The sequence below is a fragment of the Rutidosis leptorrhynchoides genome, chromosome 3 (genome assembly GCF_046630445.1).
Source record: "Rutidosis leptorrhynchoides isolate AG116_Rl617_1_P2 chromosome 3, CSIRO_AGI_Rlap_v1, whole genome shotgun sequence".
NCBI classification, from domain to species: Eukaryota; Viridiplantae; Streptophyta; class Magnoliopsida; order Asterales; family Asteraceae; genus Rutidosis; species Rutidosis leptorrhynchoides.
In genome coordinates, this window is record NC_092335.1 from 102,283,167 (window position 1) to 102,306,054 (window position 22,888).

Consider the following 22,888-nt stretch of genomic DNA (forward strand, 5'->3'; position numbering starts at 1 on the left):
AAGGTCTACAGTAACAGATACACTAAGATATGAATTGTCAGATACGCTAAGATATGAATTTTGTCTATACACTATTCATGCAGTCAATGCAGTAAAATGTGTCTAGACTAAGAATAATGAGTAGGTAATTTCCTAAGGATGATAAGCAGATGTTTTCCGATAAAAATGATAAGCAAAACTTTTGACATGCAGATACGGTCGAAGTCCAAACTCACTAATGCATCCTAACGACTATCAGTTAGGCACGCTAATGCAAGACCTGGTTCGCTAAGACCACCGCTCTGATACCAACTGTAGAGACCCGTCCTAATCCATCCGGACGAAGTCCATATCGATTACAAATGATTCACAACAGTTGATTACATCGCGAGGTAATTGACCTCTATATGATAAATTTTACAAACATTGCATTCGTTTTTAAAAGACAAACTTTCGTTACATCGACAGTTGACAGGCATGTAAAGCATTTCATAATATATCCAAATATAATTGACTTAATAATAATCTTGATGAACTCAACGACTCGAATGCAACATCTTTTGAAATATGTCATGAATGACTCCAAGTAATATCTCTAATATGAGCAAATGCACAGCGGAAGATTTCTTTCGTACCTGAGAATAAACATGCTTTAAAGTGTCAACCAAAAGGTTGGTGAGTTCATTAGTTTATCATAAAGAATCATTTCATAATTTTAATAGACCACAAGATTTCATACTTCCATTTCTCATAATCATACGTCCCATGCATAGAGACAAAAATATCATTCATATGGATTGAACACCTGGTAACCGACATTCACAATATGCATATAAGAATATCCCCATCATTCCGGGATCCTCCTTCGGACATGATATAAATTTCGAAGTACTAAAGCATTCGGTACTTTGGATGGGGCTTGTTGGGCCCGATAGATCTATCTTTAGAGTTCGCGTCAATTAGGGTGTCTGTTCCCTAATTCTTAGATTACCAGACTTAATAAAAAGGGGCATATTCAGTTTCGATCATTCAACCATAGAACGTAATTTCGATTACTTGTGTCTATTTCGTAAAACAGTTATAAAAGTTGCGCATGTATTCTCAGCCCAAAAATATAAAGGGTAAAAAGGTAAATGAAACTCACAATACTGTATTTTGTAGTAAAAATACATATGACGACATTGAACAATGCAGGGTTGGCCTCGGATTCACGAACCTATATCAAGTATTAACACATTATAGTATAAATCAATTAAGTTTATATATTTGTTATGTATTAATAAAATTATAATATATTATGATACTTATTTGATATTTAATTAATGTTATATCAATAATATTAGTTGAAACATAATTTTATGTAATATTAGTATATTTTATGTAATAATATATTTACATATATATCTTTTGTTTTGTAAAATTAATAATTGTAGAAATACCTAAGGATAATAATAATAATATTAATAATAATAATAATTTTTAAAAGTATAAAACTACCTTAGGAGTCAGTTTTAAAAAAATTGCACCAAGCCGGGCTCGAACCCGAGACCTCTCGTTCACTCATCAACACCCTTAACCATTCCTCCATTTCAGTTTTTCTGATTTATAATACAAACCCAAATACTTATCTATTACATGTTTCAACCCACTTCATCTTCTTCACCAAAATCTAAACAATCAAACAACTTCATTCTTAATAGTCAATCATCAAAATGGTTTTAGGACTTCTAAACAAACATGAAACAAAAAATAAAAATGTGTTCATGATATAAAAAAAATGAGGAAAGAAAAACAAAAAAATCCCACTGCTTGCTAGTAGCCAAGAAAAAAAAAATTTGTTTTCAATTTTGAGTTCGTTTTGGACAATCTTTACAACATGAAACATGTTTCAAATCATTCCTAAGAACTATTGAAATCGTCAATTGAACTTAAAACATCAAAACAAGCTCTAATTTCTCCAAGAACAAAACAGTTGACTTTTGACAATTTAACTTTGACTCGCAAATTCGAATTCGTTATCAAGAATTGGAACTTGAGATTTTGCAGGAAGTTTAAGTAAATGATTCCTAACAACTCTACATTTTTAGTTTTTGAAATTTGTTTCGAATTCACGTTAGTGTATATCACTGTGAAGAACTCAAAAATTGATTTTTAGATTAAGAGTGTTATAGGTTATGATTACAACATGAATTGTGTTGTAAATCATTCCTATAATCTTTATGGATCATCAAATTAACTGGAGATATCAAAACAAACTCGAATTTGATTCAAGAACACTTAGTTGACTTTGAAAACCAAAACTTTGACTCTCAAATTAGAAATTAATAGAAAGAATTGAGGATTGAAAACTTACAGATAGTTTAGATAGACGATTCCTAACATGACTGCATTATTACATTTTGAAAATTTGTTCTAAATCAAAATATGGTGAAAAATATGAATGTACAGAGTGTCGAGCTTATTTTCTGGGTTTTCTTTGTTTTCAACTCAAATTGCAGTTTGTAACTTATATAGAGTGATTAGGTACATGATTTAACAGTTAAATTGATTTCCAATTGATTTGTGAAGTAGACTTGTAACAAACTGGAGACATGAAGTACGTAAATTATTTTCATGTGAAGAAAAAGAAAAAAAAATTGATAGTTACTTCTAACATAATGGGATTCCCTATTTTTATTTTTAATAAATATTAATAGTAAATACCCTAATAATATTAATAATAATTCTAATAAAATAACTAAATAATATCATAAAAATGATAATAAATAAAAATAAGAATTCGTTTAAATCATAAATAAATTTTAATCTTAATTATCTTGTACATTATTTTACATTTTCAATTCAAATGATTATTTTATATTTTATTAATACAACTTAATATGCACTCTTATATTTATACATGTATATATATTTACATATTTATTTACACACAATTGTTCGTGAATCGTCGGAAATAGTCACAGGTTAAATGAATCTATATAAATAGTTCAAATATTTCGAGACTCAACATTACAGGCTTTGCTTATTATGTTGGAACATATAAAGATTAAGTTTTAATTTGATCGGAAATTTCCGGGTCATCACAGTACCTACTCGTTAAAGAAATTTCGTCCCGAAATTTGAGTGGAATGGTCATGGCTGACAATAAGTATGTTTTCATGACGTATCCGAGCTAGAAATTAGAGTTTTATCATCAGTGAGTAATATAGGTAAAAAAAAAAATTGATTACGCGAAGAGTATAATCGAAGCTATCGCAAGAGAGGGAACTGATGACGTAGTTATGATTGATTTCCGGAATTCATGGGATTTAAAGAAAATCTTCGTAATAAGATTTGGTTCTTCGGCGATATAGGAAATCGGATCTTCTTTGATTAAATGCAATAATCTGTTTCGATTGCTCTATCGGATATTTTACTATAAATCCACTCCCTTCGTTTCCTTATTTTCACAGCTCACACCTTCCATTCTTTCTCCCCTGATTCATATTTTTAAAGCATTCATTAATATGCTCCATCCAGTTCTGATCCTTGATATACTCTTAACTTTCATATCTGTCATTCTTCTCTTTCATCTACCACTGGAGGATTATATTTACTTCTACTATTATCTTGGGGTTGTAGTGTTTTTAATTTTCCCGTGCCTTTACGTGGCAATACGTATTGATATGCACGGTTTGTAATTTATGTGTTGTTGTCGAGCTTTATATTTTCTTTATATTCAAGAGTTCCATACTTTCGTCTCCTCTTCCCGACTTCAAGTCAAGCGAATAATGGCCCGGAATTCGTAGATATGGATTTTGAAATGAACATAGTTAATGTTCTAGAAGGAAATCGTAATGGCACGATCTTGATTTTTCAAATTACTAGAATATCTGAAAAGATAGAACTATTAAGAATATATGTTCTTGATATACTTGGAGATTGGGTAGAATGTAAGAGTCGTGTAACATGGCACATGATGACGTTATGATCTGTGAATCATCACGTTCCATTAGAAACTCAGCATGACTTACTGTAATATAATCACGTTGATCAAGTGTCATTATATTATACTAACTCATGCATCAGTTCCCAACATTACTTCAATAACATTCATATTTCAAGCTCGAAAGTTTACAGAATATAGAAACTAACAGTTTCTATATGATGTAACACTGATAGCACGAAGAGATTAATGATTTCAGATAAGAATTGTTATGAAAATATTCTCGGAAATATCAAAGATATTTATGATGATATTTTCAGAATTTCTGAGATCGAATGTTGATGAAGAAAATCCTTTCGCAAGGATTTAGAATAAATAAGGAGCAAGATATTCACTAAAGACTTCATCAGAAATAGAATCATCAGGGTTCTTTATGTACAAGTTTAGTCCTTGTGATTTGCTCAGAGTCTCCTTCATGGTTTGCTCAATTCGTTTTTCAGTACCAAACTTCCTTTTGAGCTTTTCCAACGTATTTTTTTTTTATCAAACTTTTGACTGTTAAAATCATCCATAGTTTTTGTTGCTTCATTCAACTTTTCAAAATTTAGAGCATTAATTCACAGACTGGGTGCTTTTCTGAATTTCAGAATGGAAGATCATAGTTCTAAGAGATAAATGTTATATGGATACATATAACTGTTGATGTGGAAACGTTGCGAGACTCAAAATACAAATTTGCTGATTCCCGGTAATTGGTATGGCAGTTCTCGTTACAAGATGCGGATGAGTATATGATAGGGTTTCAATGAATAAATATAATGATTTGTCAGAGAGATTTAAGCCAAAAAAACAACGAGGCTGCTGGTACGTCTTCTGGTAATATGGTGGGATATAAAAGAATTCTCTGTTATAAAAAGGGTAATTGTATATATCAGGATTATAGTAAGGCTACTTCGAATGAAAAGTCGAAGTTGACTTGCTGGAGCTGTGACAAAATTGGCTACTTTGAAAAGGGATCGCAAAGTTATTTTTGCTAATAAATGCCAAAGGATCTGATGCGGCTACGTGTTCAACTTTTACTCAGTTACCGAGAGTTTCTCAGGTGCATAACTATATGCATAAACCTTTTCTTCCGTAGATGAAGTGCGGTTGATTCATCCTATCGATTGAGGTGTTTTCAAGAATCATGAAAGGTTTGAACGCAGATTGTAATCGTCAAGATACAGGTGAGGTTTAAGATGAGATCAAGTGGCAAACTTGAAGATATGTTTAGTTTCATATGTTATAATCAATATTTTAATTCATTTTAATTATCCAATGTCGACAGTCCATATTTGATAGTCCACAATTAACAGTCCGATAATACATATATAGCTTAATATATAATATCCGAATTAATTAATACGTATCGGGACCCGTGTACATGTCTCAGACTCGATCACAACTCAAAGTATATATATTATTATAGAATCAACCTCAACCCTGTATAGAGAACTCGATCATTACTGCATATAGAGTGTCTATGGTGATTCCAAATAATATATATAGATGCATCGATATGATATGTCAAAACCTTGTATACGTGTCCCGATATTTAAAGTGCGTAAAATAAATAACAGGAATTAAATAACGATAATTAAAGTGCGTAAAGTAAATAACAGAAATTAGATGACAATAAATAAAATTGCGAGAATGTAAATTGCGATAATTAAATTGCAATAAATAAAATGCGATAAATAGAATGTAATCAGTTAGCTAGGAACAGTTAGCTGGAACAGTTAGCATGGTTTCTTAACAAAATTCCATATTGTTAATTAGTCTGTTTCTAATCAATTTTTATTGTGTCCATTATTTCTTCATTATGCCACTTGTTGGATTCTGGTAAGTAAAAATCCAAATATGAAATTGAATTTGAATGAAAATGGTTATTCTGTGGTGAACGGATTCGTATATCGATAGATGTAGGTAGGATGGTAATCGACCGTTGAATCAGATTCGAAGACTGTACAATGTAACTTATTAATGTGAAATCTTAAATATTTCTCGGGTATTACCTACCCGTTAAAATATTTTTACCATTAACAGTTTGTACGAAAGAATTTTTAATCACAATCTTTATGAAAATATATTTACATATATATTTTCTTCAGATGTAATTATGGATTTAATGAGTCAATGTGATATTAAACTCATCAGATTTACGATTAGAACTATGATACATAATCTCTAAAACATTAGAATTTACATAATCGTCATGTCGAACGAAGATAAATGATGTAGAATGATTTATGGAACGATAATTATACTCGAGGTACAGAATGAGATGTTGAGGCATGGATTGTTGAAACTTGGGTTGTTGGTGGTACTGGTGCCATTGGTGCTAAGGCTGGTGATGTTACTGGTGTTGGTGATACTGTTGATGATTGCAAATTGTATACCGTGCTCTCTAAAGTTAATACTCGAGCTCGGAGTTCTCTAACTTCTTCTACTAACCCGAGTTGTTTATTAATGTAAGGTAGAGGTCAGATATCTTCTCTAGTTCCATTAATGGTCGTTTCAAGACGAAAAATTCTTGCAAATAGGGTATAACGGTATTGCGAACGGGTTCGCCGGTGAGCGGGTCAAGTACTCCAAGGTTAGGTGGTAGATTTGATTCATGATATGGAGTACCTCTTCCTTTCTCCATAGGGTGAGTATGTCGCGAACCCATCCCCATTTTCTCTAGTAATCACGGTAGTTGATTGGTTGGTGTGCTCCTGTCACGCTGTCTTCGGAGTCAGAGGAACTTGGTCGATTCGTAGAGGCCATCTTAAACGATCTCAGGAAAGATTTTTGGTATGAAGAGTTTAGTGGCATCAATTGATAGTTAGATGGTATTCTCAATGCATAATTTGCATAGATATATATAGTACCAGGATCCCTTAAATTAAGGAGAAATTTACGAGAGATATCAGGCAAGGTCTACAGTAACAGATACACTAAGATATGAATTGTCAGATACGCTAAGATATGAATTTTGTCTATACACTATTCATGCAGTCAATGCAGTAAAATGTGTCTAGACTAAGAATAATGAGTAGGTAATTTCCTAAGGATGATAAGCAGATGTTTTCCGATAAAAATGATAAGCAAAACTTTTGACATGCAGACACGGTCGAAGTCCAAACTCACTAATGCATCCTAACGACTATCAGTTAGGCACGCTAATGCAAGACCTGGTTCGCTAAGACCACCGCTCTGATACCAACTGTAGAGACCCGTCCTAATCCATCCGGACGAAGTCCATATCGATTACAAACGATTCACAACAGTTGATTACATCGCGAGGTAATTGACCTCTATATGATAAATTTTACAAACATTGCATTCGTTTTTAAAAGACAAACTTTCGTTACATTGACAGTTGACAGGCATGTAAAGCATTTCATAATATATCCAAATATAATTGATTTAATAATAATCTTGATGAACTCAACGACTCGAATGCAACATCTTTTGAAATATGTCATGAATGACTCCAAGTAATATCTCTAATATGAGCAAATGCACAGCGGAAGATTTCTTTCGTACCTGAGAATAAACATGCTTTAAAGTGTCAACCAAAAGGTTGGTGAGTTCATTAGTTTATCATAATCATTTCATAATTTTAATAGACCACAAGATTTCATACTTCCATTTCTCATAATCATACGTCCCATGTATAAAGACAAAAATATCATTCATATGGATTGAACACCTGGTAACCGACATTCACAATATGCATATAAGAATATCCCCATCATTCCGGGATCCTCCTTCGGACATGATATTAATTTCGAAGTACTAAAGCATCCGGTACTTTGGATGGGGCTTGTTGGGCCCGATAGATCTATCTTTAGAGTTCACGTCAATTAGGGTGTCTGTTCCCTAATTCTTAGATTACCAGACTTAATAAAAAGGGGCATATTCAGTTTTGATCATTCAACCATAGAACGTAATTTCGATTACTTGTGTCTATTTCGTAAAACAGTTATAAAAGTTGCGCATGTATTCTCAGCCCAAAAATATAAAGGGTAAAAAGGTAAATGAAACTCACAATACTGTATTTTGTAGTAAAAATACATATGACGACATTGAACAATGCAGGGTTGGCCTCGGATTCACGAACCTATATCAAGTATTAACACATTATAGTATAAATCAATTAAGTTTATATATTTGTTGTGTATTAATAAAATTATAATATATTATGATACTTATTTGATATTTAATTAATGTTATATCAATAATATTAGTTGAAACATAATTTTATGTAATATTAGTATATCTTATGTAATAATATATTTACATATATATCTTTTGTTTTGTAAAATTAATAATTGTAGAAATACCTAAGGATAATAATAATAATATTAATAATAATAATAATTTTTAAAAGTATAAAACTACCTTAGGAGTCAGTTTTAAAAAAATTGCACCAAGCCGGGCTCGAACCCGAGACCTCTCGTTCACTCATCAACACCCTTAACCATTCCTCCATTTCAGTTTTTCTGATTTATAATACAAACCCAAATACTTATCTATTACATGTTTCAACCCACTTCATCTTCTTCACCAAAATCTAAACAATCAAACAACTTCATTCTTAATAGTCAATCATCAAAATGGTTTTAGGACTTCTAAACAAACATGAAACAAAAAATAAAAATGTGTTCATGATATAAAAAAAAATGAGAAAAAAAAACAAAAAAATCCCACTGCTTGCTAGTAGCCAAGAAAAAAAAAATTGTTTTCAATTTTGAGTTCGTTTTGGACAATCTTTACAACATGAAACATGTTTCAAATCATTCCTAAAAACTATTGAAATCGTCAATTGAACTTAAAACATCAAAACAAGCTCTAATTTCTCCAAGAACAAAACAGTTGACTTTTGACAATTTAACTTTGACTCGCAAATTCGAATTCGTTATCAAGAATTGGAACTTGAGATTTTGCAGGAAGTTTAAGTAAATGATTCCTAACAACTCTACATTTTTAGTTTTTGAAATTTGTTTCGAATTCACGTTAGTGTATATCACTGTGAAGAACTCAAAAATTGATTTTTAGATTAAGAGTGTTATAGGTTATGATTACAACATGAATTGTGTTGTAAATCATTCCTATAATCTTTATGGATCATCAAATTAACTGGAGATATCAAAACAAACTCGAATTTGATTCAAGAACACTTAGTTGACTTTGAAAACCAAAACTTTGACTCTCAAATTAGAAATTAATAGAAAGAATTGAGGATTGAAAACTTACAGATAGTTTAGATATACGATTCCTAACATGACTGCATTATTACATTTTGAAAATTTGTTCTAAATCAAAATATGGTGAAAAAGATGAATGTACAGAGTGTCGAGCTTATTTTTTGGGTTTTCTTTGTTTTCAACTCACATTGCAGTTTGTAACTTATATAGAGTGATTAGGTACATGATTTAATAGTTAAATTGATTTCCAATTGATTTGTGAAGTAGACTTGTAACAAACTGGAGACATGAAGTACGTAAATTATTTTCATGTGAAGAAAAAGAAAAAAAATTGATAGTTACTTCTAACATAATGGGATTCCCTATTTTTATTTTTAATAAATATTAATAGTAAATACCCTAATAATATTAATAATAATTCTAATAAAATAACTAAATAATATCATAAAAATGATAATAAATAAAAATAAGAATTCGTTTAAATCATAAATAAATTTTAATCTTAATTATCTTGTACATTATTTTACATTTTCAATTCAAATGATTATTTTATATTTTATTAATACAACTTAATATGCACTCTTATATTTATACATGTATATATATTTACATATTTATTTACACACAATTGTTCGTGAATCGTCGGAAATAGTCACAGGTTAAATGAATCTATATAAATAGTTCAAATATTTCGAGACTCAACATTACAGGCTTTGCTTATTGTGTTGGAACATATAAAGATTAAGTTTTAATTTGATCGGAAATTTCCGGGTCGTCACAGTACCTACTCGTTAAAGAAATTTCGTCCCGAAATTTGAGTGGAATGGTCATGGCTGACAATAAGTATGTTTTCATGACGTATCCGAGCTAGAAATTAGAGTTTTATCATCAGTGAGTAATATAGGTAAAAAAAAATTTTGATTACGCGAAGAGTATAATCGAAGCTATCGCAAGAGAGGGAACTGATGACGTAGTTATGATTGATTTCCGGAATTCATGGGATTTAAAGAAAATCTTCGTAATATGATTTGGTTCTTCGGCGATATAGGAAATCGGATCTTCTTTGATTAAATGCAATAATCTGTTTCGATTGCTCTGTCGGATATTTTACTATAAATCCACTCCCTTCGTTTCCTTATTTTCACAGCTCACACCTTCCATTCTTTCTCCCCTGATTCATATTTTTAAAGCATTCATTAATATGCTCCATCCAGTTCTGATCCTTGATATACTCTTAACTTTCATATCTGTCATTCTTCTCTTTCATCTACCATCGGAGTATTATATTTACTTCTACTATTATCTTGGGGTTGTAGTGTTTTTAATTTTCCCGTGCCTTTACGTGGCAATACGTATTGATATGCACGGTTTGTAATTTATGTGTTGTTGTCGAGCTTTATATTTTCTTTATATTCAAGAGTTCCATACTTTCGTCTCCTCTTCCCGACTTCAAGTCAAGCGAATAATGGCCCGGAATTCGTAGATATGGATTTTGAAATGAACATAGTTAATGTTCTAGAAGGAAATCGTAATGGCACGATCTTGATTTTTCAAATTACTAGAATATCTGAAAAGATAGAACTATTAAGAATATATGTTCTTGATATACTTGGAGATTGGGTAGAATGTAAGAGTCGTGTAACATGGCACATGATGACGTTATGATCTGTGAATCATCACGTTCCATTAGAAACTCAGCATGACTTACTGTAATATAATCACGTTGATCAAGTGTCATTATATTATACTAACTCATGCATCAGTTCCCAACATTACTTCAATAACATTCATATTTCAAGCTCGAAAGTTTACAGAATATAGAAACTAACAGTTTCTATATGATGTAACACTGATAGCACGAAGAGATTAATGATTTCAGATAAGAATTGTTATGAAAATATTCTCGGAAATATCAAAGATATTTATGATGATATTTTCAGAATTTCTGAGATCGAATGTTGATGAAGAAAATCCTTTCGCAAGGATTTAGAATAAATAAGGAGCAAGATATTCACTAAAGACTTCATCAGAAACAGAATCATCAGGGTTCTTTATGTACAAGTTTAGTCCTTGTGATTTGCTCAGAGTCTCCTTCATGGTTTGCTCAATTCGTTTTTCAGTACCAAACTTCCTTTTGAGCTTTTCCAACGTATTTTTTTTTTTATCAAACTTTTGACTGTTAAAATCATCCATAGTTTTTGTTGCTTCATTCAACTTTTCAAAATTTAGAGCATTAATTCACAGACTGGGTGCTTTTCTGAATTTCAGAATGGAAGATCATAGTTCTAAGAGATAAATGTTATATGGATACATATAACTGTTGATGTGGAAACGTTGCGAGACTCAAAATACAAATTTGCTGATTCCCGGTAATTGGTATGGCAGTTCTCGTTACAAGATGCGGATGAGTATATGATAGGGTTTCAATGAATAAATATAATGATTTGTCAGAGAGATTTAAGCCAAAAAAACAACGAGGCTGCTGGTACGTCTTCTGGTAATATGGTGGGATATAAAAGAATTCTCCGTTATAAAAAGGGTAATTGTATATATCAGGATTATAGTAAGGCTACTTCGAATGAAAAGTCGAAGTTGACTTGCTGGAGCTGTGACAAAATTGGCTACTTTGAAAAGGGATCGCAAAGTTATTTTTGCTAATAAATGCCAAAGGATCTGATGCGGCTACGTGTTCAACTTTTACTCAGTTGCCGAGAGTTTCTCAGGTGCATAACTATATGCATAAACCTTTTCTTCCGTAGATGAAGTGCGGTTGATTCATCCTATCGATTGAGGTGTTTTCAAGAATCATGAAAGGTTTGAATGCAGATTGTAATCGTCAAGATACAGGTGAGGTTTAAGATGAGATCAAGTGGCAAACTTGAAGATATGTTTAGTTTCATATGTTATAATCAATATTTTAATTCATTTTAATTATCCAATGTCGACAGTCCATATTTGATAGTCCACAATTAACAGTCCGATAATACATATATAGCTTAATATATAATATCCGAATTAATTAATACGTATCGGGACCCGTGTACATGTCTCAGACTCGATCACAACTCAAAGTATATATATTATTATAGAATCAACCTCAACCCTGTATAGAGAACTCGATCATTACTGCATATAGAGTGTCTATGGTGATTCCAAATAATATATATAGATGCATCGATATGATATGTCAAAACCTTGTATACGTGTCCCGATATTTAAAGTGCGTAAAATAAATAACAGGAATTAAATAACGATAATTAAAGTGCGTAAAGTAAATAACAGAAATTAGATGACAATAAATAAAATTGCGGGAATGTAAATTGCGATAATTAAATTGCAATAAATAAAATGCGATAAATAGAATGTAATCAGTTAGCTAGGAACAGTTAGCTGGAACAGTTAGCATGGTTTCTTAACAAAATTCCATATTGTTAATTAGTCTGTTTCTAATCAATTTTTATTGTGTCCATTATTTCTTCATTATGCCACTTGTTGGATTCTGGTAAGTAAAAATCCAAATATGAAATTGAATTTGAATGAAAATGGTTATTCTGTGGTGAACGGATTCGTATATCGATAGATGTAGGTAGGATGGTAATCGACCGTTGAATCAGATTCGAAGACTGTACAATGTAACTTATTAATGTGAAATCTTAAATATTTCTCGGGTATTACCTACCCGTTAAAATATTTTTACCATTAACAGTTTGTACGAAAGAATTTTTAATCACAATCTTTATGAAAATATATTTACATATATATTTTCTTCAGATGTAATTATGGATTTAATGAGTCAATGTGATATTAAACTCATCAGATTTACGATTAGAACTATGATACATAAGAGTTTACATAATCGTCATGTCGAACGAAGATAAATGATGTAGAATGATTTATGGAACGATAATTATACTCGAGGTACAGAATGAGATGTTGAGGCATGGATTGTTGAAACTTGGGTTGTTGGTGGTACTGGTGCCATTGGTGCTAAGGCTGGTGATGTTACTGGTGTTGGTGATACTGTTGATGATTGCAAATTGTATACCGTGCTCTCTAAAGTTAATACTCGAGCTCGGAGTTCTCTAACTTCTTCTACTAACCCGAGTTGTTTATCAATGTGAGGTAGAGGTCAGATATCTTCTCTAGTTCCATTAATGGTCGTTTCAAGATGAAAAATTCTTGCAAATAGGGTATAAACGGTATTGCGAACGGGTTCGCCGGTGAGCGGGTCAAGTACTCCAAGGTTAGGTGGTAGATTTGATTCATGATATGGAGTACCTTCTTCCTTTCTCCATAGGGTGAGTATGTCGCGAACCCATCCCCATTTTCTCCAGTAATCACGGTAGTTGATTGGTTGGTGTGCTCCTGTCACGCTGTCTTCGGAGTCAGAGGAACTTGGTCGATTCGTAGAGGCCATCTTAAACGATCTCAGGAAAGATTTTTGGTATGAAGAGTTTAGTGGCATCAATTGATAGTTAGATGGTATTCTCAATGCATAATTTGCATAGATATATATAGTACCAGGATCCCTTAAATTAAGGAGAAATTTACGAGAGATATCAGGCAAGGTCTACAGTAACAGATACACTAAGATATGAATTGTCAGATACGCTAAGATATGAATTTTGTCTATACACTATTCATGCAGTCAATGCAGTAAAATGTGTCTAGACTAAGAATAATGAGTAGGTAATTTCCTAAGGATGATAAGCAGATGTTTTCCGATAAAAATGATAAGCAAAACTTTTGACATGCAGATACGGTCGAAGTCCAAACTCACTAATGCATCCTAACGACTATCAGTTAGGCACGCTAATGCAAGACCTGGTTCGCTAAGACCACCGCTCTGATACCAACTGTAGAGACCCGTCCTAATCCATCCGGACGAAGTCCATATCGATTACAAACGATTCACAACAGTTGATTACATCGCGAGGTAATTGACCTCTATATGATAAATTTTACAAACATTGCATTCGTTTTTAAAAGACAAACTTTCGTTACATCGACAGTTGACAGGCATGTAAAGCATTTCATAATATATCCAAATATAATTGACTTAATAATAATCTTGATGAACTCAACGACTCGAATGCAACATCTTTTGAAATATGTCATGAATGACTCCAAGTAATATCTCTAATATGAGCAAATGCACAGCGGAAGATTTCTTTCGTACCTGAGAATAAACATGCTTTAAAGTGTCAACCAAAAGGTTGGTGAGTTCATTAGTTTATCATAAAGAATCATTTCATAATTTTAATAGACCACAAGATTTCATACTTCCATTTCTCATAATCATACGTCCCATGCATAGAGACAAAAATATCATTCATATGGATTGAACACCTGGTAACCGACATTCACAATATGCATATAAGAATATCCCCATCATTCCGGGATCCTCCTTCGGACATGATATAAATTTCGAAGTACTAAAGCATCCGGTACTTTGGATGGGGCTTGTTGGGCCTGATAGATCTATCTTTAGAGTTCGCGTCAATTAGGGTGTCTGTTCCCTAATTCTTAGATTACCAGACTTAATAAAAAGGGGCATATTCAGTTTCGATCATTCAACCATAGAACGTAATTTCGATTACTTGTGTCTATTTCGTAAAACAGTTATAAAAGTTGCGCATGTATTCTCAGCCCAAAAATATAAAGGGTAAAAAGGTAAATGAAACTCACAATACTGTATTTTGTAGTAAAAATACATATGACGACATTGAACAATGCAGGGTTGGCCTCGGATTCACGAACCTATATCAAGTATTAACACATTATAGTATAAATCAATTAAGTTTATATATTTGTTATGTATTAATAAAATTATAATATATTATGATACTTATTTGATATTTAATTAATGTTATATCAATAATATTAGTTGAAACATAATTTTATGTAATATTAGTATATCTTATGTAATAATATATTTACATATATATCTTTTGTTTTGTAAAATTAATAATTGTAGAAATACCTAAGGATAATAATAATAATATTAATAATAATAATAATTTTTAAAAGTATAAAACTACCTTAGGAGTCAGTTTTAAAAAAATTGCACCAAGCCGGGCTCGAACTCGAGACCTCTCGTTCACTCATCAACACCCTTAACCATTCCTCCATTTCAGTTTTTCTGATTTATAATACAAACCCAAATACTTATCTATTACATGTTTCAACCCACTTCATCTTCTTCACCAAAATCTAAACAATCAAACAACTTCATTCTTAATAGTCAATCATCAAAATGGTTTTAGGACTTCTAAACAAACATGAAACAAAAAATAAAAATGTGTTCATGATATAAAAAAAATGAGGAAAAAAAAACAAAAAAATCCCACTGCTTGCTAGTAGCCAAGAAAAAAAAAATTTGTTTTCAATTTTGAGTTCGTTTTGGACAATCTTTACAACATGAAACATGTTTCAAATCATTCCTAAAAACTATTGAAATCGTCAATTGAACTTAAAACATCAAAACAAGCTCTAATTTCTCCAAGAACAAAACAGTTGACTTTTGACAATTTAACTTTGACTCGCAAATTCGAATTCGTTATCAAGAATTGGAACTTGAGATTTTGCAGGAAGTTTAAGTAAATGATTCCTAACAACTCTACATTTTTAGTTTTTGAAATTTGTTTCGAATTCACGTTAGTGTATATCACTGTGAAGAACTCAAAAATTGATTTTTAGATTAAGAGTGTTATAGGTTATGATTACAACATGAATTGTGTTGTAAATCATTCCTATAATCTTTATGGATCATCAAATTAACTGGAGATATCAAAACAAACTCGAATTTGATTCAAGAACACTTAGTTGACTTTGAAAACCAAAACTTTGACTCTCAAATTAGAAATTAATAGAAAGAATTGAGGATTGAAAACTTACAGATAGTTTAGATAGACGATTCCTAACATGACTGCATTATTACATTTTGAAAATTTGTTCTAAATCAAAATATGGTGAAAAAGATGAATGTACAGAGTGTCGAGCTTATTTTCTGGGTTTTCTTTGTTTTCAACTCAAATTGCAGTTTGTAACTTATATAGAGTGATTAGGTACATGATTTAACAGTTAAATTGATTTCCAATTGATTTGTGAAGTATACTTGTAACAAACTGGAGACATGAAGTACGTAAATTATTTTCATGTAAAGAAAAAGAAAAAAAAATTGATAGTTACTTCTAACATAATGGGATTCCCTATTTTTATTTTTAATAAATATTAATAGTAAATACCCTAATAATATTAATAATAATTCTAATAAAATAACTAAATAATATCATAAAAATGATAATAAATAAAAATAAGAATTCGTTTAAATCATAAATAAATTTTAATCTTAATTATCTTGTACATTATTTTACATTTTCAATTCAAATGATTATTTTGTATTTTATTAATACAACTTAATATGCACTCTTATATTTATACATGTATATATATTTACATATTTATTTACACACAATTGTTCGTGAATCGTCGGAAATAGTCACAGGTTAAATGAATCTATATAAATAGTTCAAACATTTCGAGACTCAACATTACAGGCTTTGCTTATTGTGTTGGAACATATAAAGATTAAGTTTTAATTTGGTCGGAAATTTCCGGGTCGTCACATATACATTTTAACTGAGTTGTTAAGTCATCGTTAGTCATTACATGTAAATGTTGTTTTGAAGCCTTTAGGTTAACGATCCTGTTAAGTGTTGTTAACCCATTGTTTATTATATCAAATGAGATGTTAAATTATTATATTATCATGATATTATGATATATTAATATATCATAATATGATATATATATATATATATATATATATATATATATATATATATATATATATATATATATATATATATACAATTAAATGTCGTTACAACGATAATCGTTACATATATGTCTCGTTTCGAAATCATTAAGTTAGTAGTCTTGTTTTTACATATGTAGTTCATTGTTAATATACTTAATGATATGTTTACTTATCATAATACCATGTTAACTATATATATATATATATATATATATATATCCATATATATGACATCATATAGTTTTTACAAGTTTTAACGTTCGTGAATCACCGGTCAACTTGGGTGGTCAATTGTCTATATAAAACTTATTTCAATTAATCAAGTCTTAACAAGTTTGATTGCTTAACATGTTGGAAACACTTAATCATATAAATATCAATTTCATTTAATATATATAAACATGGAAAAGTTCGGGTCACTACAGTATAAGCCTCAAGTGTACAACTCTTGATGTTTTAGCATCATTTTGACCAAGTTTTAACCATCAACACACATTGTCAAGACTAAGAAAAGAAGTACAACTCACTTAAGAGTTTTAGAAGGATGATGAACCAAAGTTACATCAAGTTCTTAGTTTCGACACAAGTATAAGTTCTATTTGAAATTTTAAGCTATAAACTTAGATTCAAACCAAACAAGCAAGACCTTTAGTTATAGAACTTAGATCTTAGCTAAATATTGAAGACCTTGGACTAGAAAGTCTAGATCTTGTGTTCTAGGTGAAACCCTAAGTTATAGAACTTAGACTTTCAACTTTTACAAAACCTTAAGTTATAAAACTTAGATTTTTACAATGTAGAATAAATATAAGCTAGTGAGCTTTTGTTTTAACAAGTTGGATGACCATAAGTTACATAACTTAGATCAAACAAAATGATGAAACCCTAAGCTAGAAAGCTTGGATCTCTTAACAATACTTATGAGACTTCAAGCTAGAAAGCTTGTATCCTTGTTTAATGAAATCTCAAGTTACAAAATTGAAGTAAAATAACTTAAAGAAGATCATAAGTTAATAAACTTGATCTTTTAACAAATTTTTTGTAGAAACCTCAAGCTACAAAGCTTGGATTCCTTGTTCTTGTATGTTCTTCAAACCAAAGCTTGAAGTTACAAGATGTATGAAGATTCAAGCTACAAAACTTGAATCTTTTAACATGATGATGATGATTTCGGTTATGAAAGAAAAAGAAAGAAAGAATTTCAAGAAAACTTACAAGTTTTCTTAAGTTTTTAGAGTGAGAAACTAGAGAGAATTGTGTGTGTTTTAGTTTGAAATGAGAATTAAATTTGAAAAAAATGAAGATGGTGGTGAGGGTGTTAAGGCCGACGGTTTGCAAGGGTGAGGGGAGGGAGACCATTTTGGCTTGGCATGGGTGGTGGTACAAGGGTGATGTTTGCATGTTGGGAAGCATGTAGCATGGTGTTAAAAAAATGTAAGAAAGGTACATAAGCATGCTAGTATTTTGTCTTATAACTTAATGGATTTGTCTTATGTCTTAATGGGTTCCTAAGTCCATTAAGATGGGCCTACTTACTAGTACAATAGCTAGAGTAGGGTGGGCCTTTGATAAACTAAGTCCATTAAAGCACTAAGCCCAATAATACTAACTAGTGTGCATTAATAAAACACTAAGCGTAATTACGAAATCAACGAAGTTCATAATTGTCATTAAGAAGTACAATTAAGATTAAGTAGTTATAATACTCCAATTATGACCAAAGTTTAACGTGTACCAAGTACGTATCTCGTTCTAAATGACTAGTGACACTAACGGTCGTAAAAGCATTCGAGGATCAAGTTAAGTAATTAAGCACTTATTAACACGTTTTAAGATATTAACGAAAGTAATTAACATGGATAATGATCCCAGAATATTATCCAGCTCAGTACGCACATATACGCAGATTCATGAAAGTATAAAGTATAAATATAAGTCGAAAAAATCGGGTTGTTACAGCAACTTAGCAAATCGAACACGCAATCGGTTCAAGACGAAGTCCCAACACCAACGTCTCAACATGTTCGAGATAAAGGAAAAGAAAAGATGGTTGAGGAAGAACCGACCAAAAAAACGAGGGCAATACGTAGTGGAGTTATGTTTGGCGAAGGCTTGGGTTCATACTTCCAAAGATTCAATCAAAGGCAACGATCAAACCGTTATATATTTATTAAATACTTATACATATACAATATTTTTTTATATTAAATAAATATATATTATATATATTTATTAGTCGTTTGAAGAAAGATTGGCAAAGCGGGGGGTAACGACCTTGATTTTCGTATGTGGTGTGATCTACAATATATCGACAAGAACATGGGAAAGAAGTTTTGTAGTTATCGTGGAAATTTTTGAAGGACAAGTCAAAGTGGCTAAATCCTGATCTCGTTGTTATCGGTACGAGAAACAAACGACGTGAGACCTTAGTTATTGAAGATAGTGGTGAGCTAATTAATTTGAACAAAGACGTTGCAAGTGTTGATGAAAATCCGAATGCGGGAATGTATGGTCCCGGTCATTTGAAGCGTCCAAAAGGAAAGCCAAGAAAATCAAGGAAAAAGTCGTCTGATTCCAACCTTTATCTCATTCATCTCATGAGTCTCTATGTGTATCGGTTAAGGAAAACTTTGAACAAACGTCCCACCTTAAAAAGAAGTATTATAAAGATAAGCAACTTGAAATGCGTTTAAGGATTTTAAACATTGCTCCCACCGATGCCGACATGGAACTAATTTATGACCTTAAGGAGCAAATTCGACGGGAGACTCGTAGGGATTTACAATCGGGATGGCGTGCGAATGACGACGAAGGCATCGAATCGGAGTAGACGACGAATAATCTAGTTGTTTGTTTTTTATTTCACTAAGTTCTAATTTAGTTTTTTTATTGTATTGTTTTTAAATTAATGTAATGGACTTTTAGTTTTTATTTATTTATGGTTTTTAATGTTAATTATATATTAAATAAAATAAATATTCATTAAAAATAAATAATTAAATTGAATATTTAAAAAATAAAATTGAATTTAACACTGAACGATTTCTCCTGTTTTGACCTCTGTGTTAAGCTTAACACTGAGATTTAATACTGAGTCCAGTATCACCACTTCCAGTGCTCTTAGGATACCATATGAACTTTTTCTTCATTATAAGTTACCCAAGTAAAAGTTACTTCATCCTTCGTCCCTTATTATCGTTGAATTTAAGATATATTAGAAAATTATTTAATAAATCACTAAACAATTTTTATTAAATGAAGTTGTTATAAAAGATAAATAATCAATCTATTTATACATACATTATAAAAAAGCGCGTGCTAATAATTCGATGTGTCAATTTATCAATTAATCTGAATTAATATTGCACACGTGTCAATTTCTTAATTAAATTTGCACACGTGTCATTTTCTTAATTAAACTGAATTAAATAAATTTAGATAAATAAACTACATAAATAAATTTTCTTTTTAATAAATGAATTCTTTTCCATCTATATCTTAATTAACTATAGCATTTTCTTTCTGTTTTAAATGTATATATAAATGTATATAAATATCTACGAATTATAAAACCGTAACTTCTCTTCCCCTTTTCATAAGTTTCTTTCACCATTGTCATCATAAAAAGCAAGTAATTTGGAATTTTGTTATATATAACTTAATTTTTCTATATTATAATTTCGAAGAAGAAAAGGCTTCACAGGTCAATTTGACAAAATATACATTATGAATGTTAGCATTGTTCAAATTATTATTCTATATACCTAAAAGATAGAGGCCAAGTGAATAATTAACTTTATAAGTTTCACAAATCTACAACAAACTTTTCATTTATTATACTTCACTCTCATCCTTTATAATATTTAACTTTATAGTTTTTACAAACTTACCACAAATTTTACACACTTTATACTTTAACCATAAAACTTTTCACCCATTATAAATCAACCATATATTTTTTACTATCTAATAACTATTCATTATTATTATTACTATTGTTATTATATTATTACTATTATTATTATTATTAAATCACATAGTTTTCACTTTATTATTGTTTAACTTTTTCTCTTATTACAAATTAACCACGTAACTCATTTTCTAATAATTGTTTTATTGTTATATATATATATATATATATATATATATATATATATATATATATATATATATATATATATATATATATATATAGTAGGATCAAGAGGGAAGTAACCAATCGAGTGGAAGCGGGGGGAAGCAATTTTTTTTTCTTCATTTTTTGAAAACACTTTGTTCACGAACATTATATATTGGATGAAAATATGAACATTTAATAAAGACACTATGTGATAAATATTTTTATTTTGGCGGGAAAATGCTCGAAGAAGTAATATATAACAATTATCGTGTTTTTCGAGCGTATGTTGAGGTTTTAGATATTAGGGTTTATAGGGTTTAGAAATTTAGTGTTTAAGGTTTAGATTTAGGATTTAGATTGAGTTTTTAACACGAATGGTTTAGAGTTTAGGGTTTAGGGTTTGGTGTTTTGGGTTTAGTCCCTAAACCCAAAACACTAAACCCTAAACCCTAAACTCTAAATTGGGCAAAATTTTACTTCATAAAACATGAAGAAAAAAATGTTAACATACTTCACGATCAATATTATCTTGAATGCTATTTTTGTCGATCATTTTCCCACCTAAATAATAACATTCATCAAGAAGTGTCTTTTTTAAATGTTCATATTTTCGTGTGATCTTGATGCTTGAAAAACAAATCGAAAAAAACGAAAATTTTTTTGCTTTCAACCGCTTTCCCCCGATTGGTTACTTCCCCATTGATCCTGCCCATATATATATATATATATATATATATATATATATATATATATATATATATATATATATATATATGTATATATATAACATAAATAGTTTTTCCTATTTTATTAAATAGTTTGTACCAATCGTTGATGTACGTCTCAATTTATTGATTGAGCATTTGGGTCTTTTCACTCGACAAGACGAAAACTAAAATAAAAAATGATGAATAATTACTTTCACGCTTATTACAAATCAATCACATAACTATTTTGGGTCTTTCCTCGACAAAACGAAAAATAAAAAAAAAAGATGATAAATATTTACTTTTTCAATAATTGGCTATGTAATTAATGTTAATCAATGGTGAGGAACCGGCGCAAAGTCAAGTCGCCCAACTAGTTAGCACTAATAAACATGATAGTTGTCTGCGAATATGCATACCGTGGATGTTGTTGTCATCCATCATAATGAATTAACTAGAACTTTATTTGAGGTGATAAAACATGTTGTCTTACAAGTCAATTTACCCGTTTGCAATGTTCAACACTGAGTATATGAAGATTTTATACAACGAAATTAATTTGCTGTTATTTACATTTTTAGTTATTAGTTAATTTCACATGGCATATAAAGAAGAAGTAAAGCACGCATCTAGACACCTAAATATATGATGCCAAAGCCATATAGCATTCAGTTTTGTAGTTGTATTGAAACAAAAATTAAATTTTTATATTCTATGATAATAATATTATGATGAAATTATTATAACATCATTAAGTTTGAATTGAAAAAGTATGCTTTGACCTCTTTACATTTTTTTTAATAAGATAACTGCATGCACTAACTTTAATAATTTTTTAAACAGACGTACAATACACGGGCTCAAATATCTGTAGTAGTGTTTTATATTATCTTGAAATACTATTTCAATTTCAAAGTATGGTCTTCCTCATTTTATTTACGTTTCCACAATCTTATTTAAAGTACACGTTTCATCGATCAAATGTATGTAATTCATCAATAATATCAATTGGTAAAAGTAATGTATACAACTTCCGTCCAACGGACGGACTCATAAAACTAGTATCAATATATTAGTTGTCATGTATATCACATTTCCAAT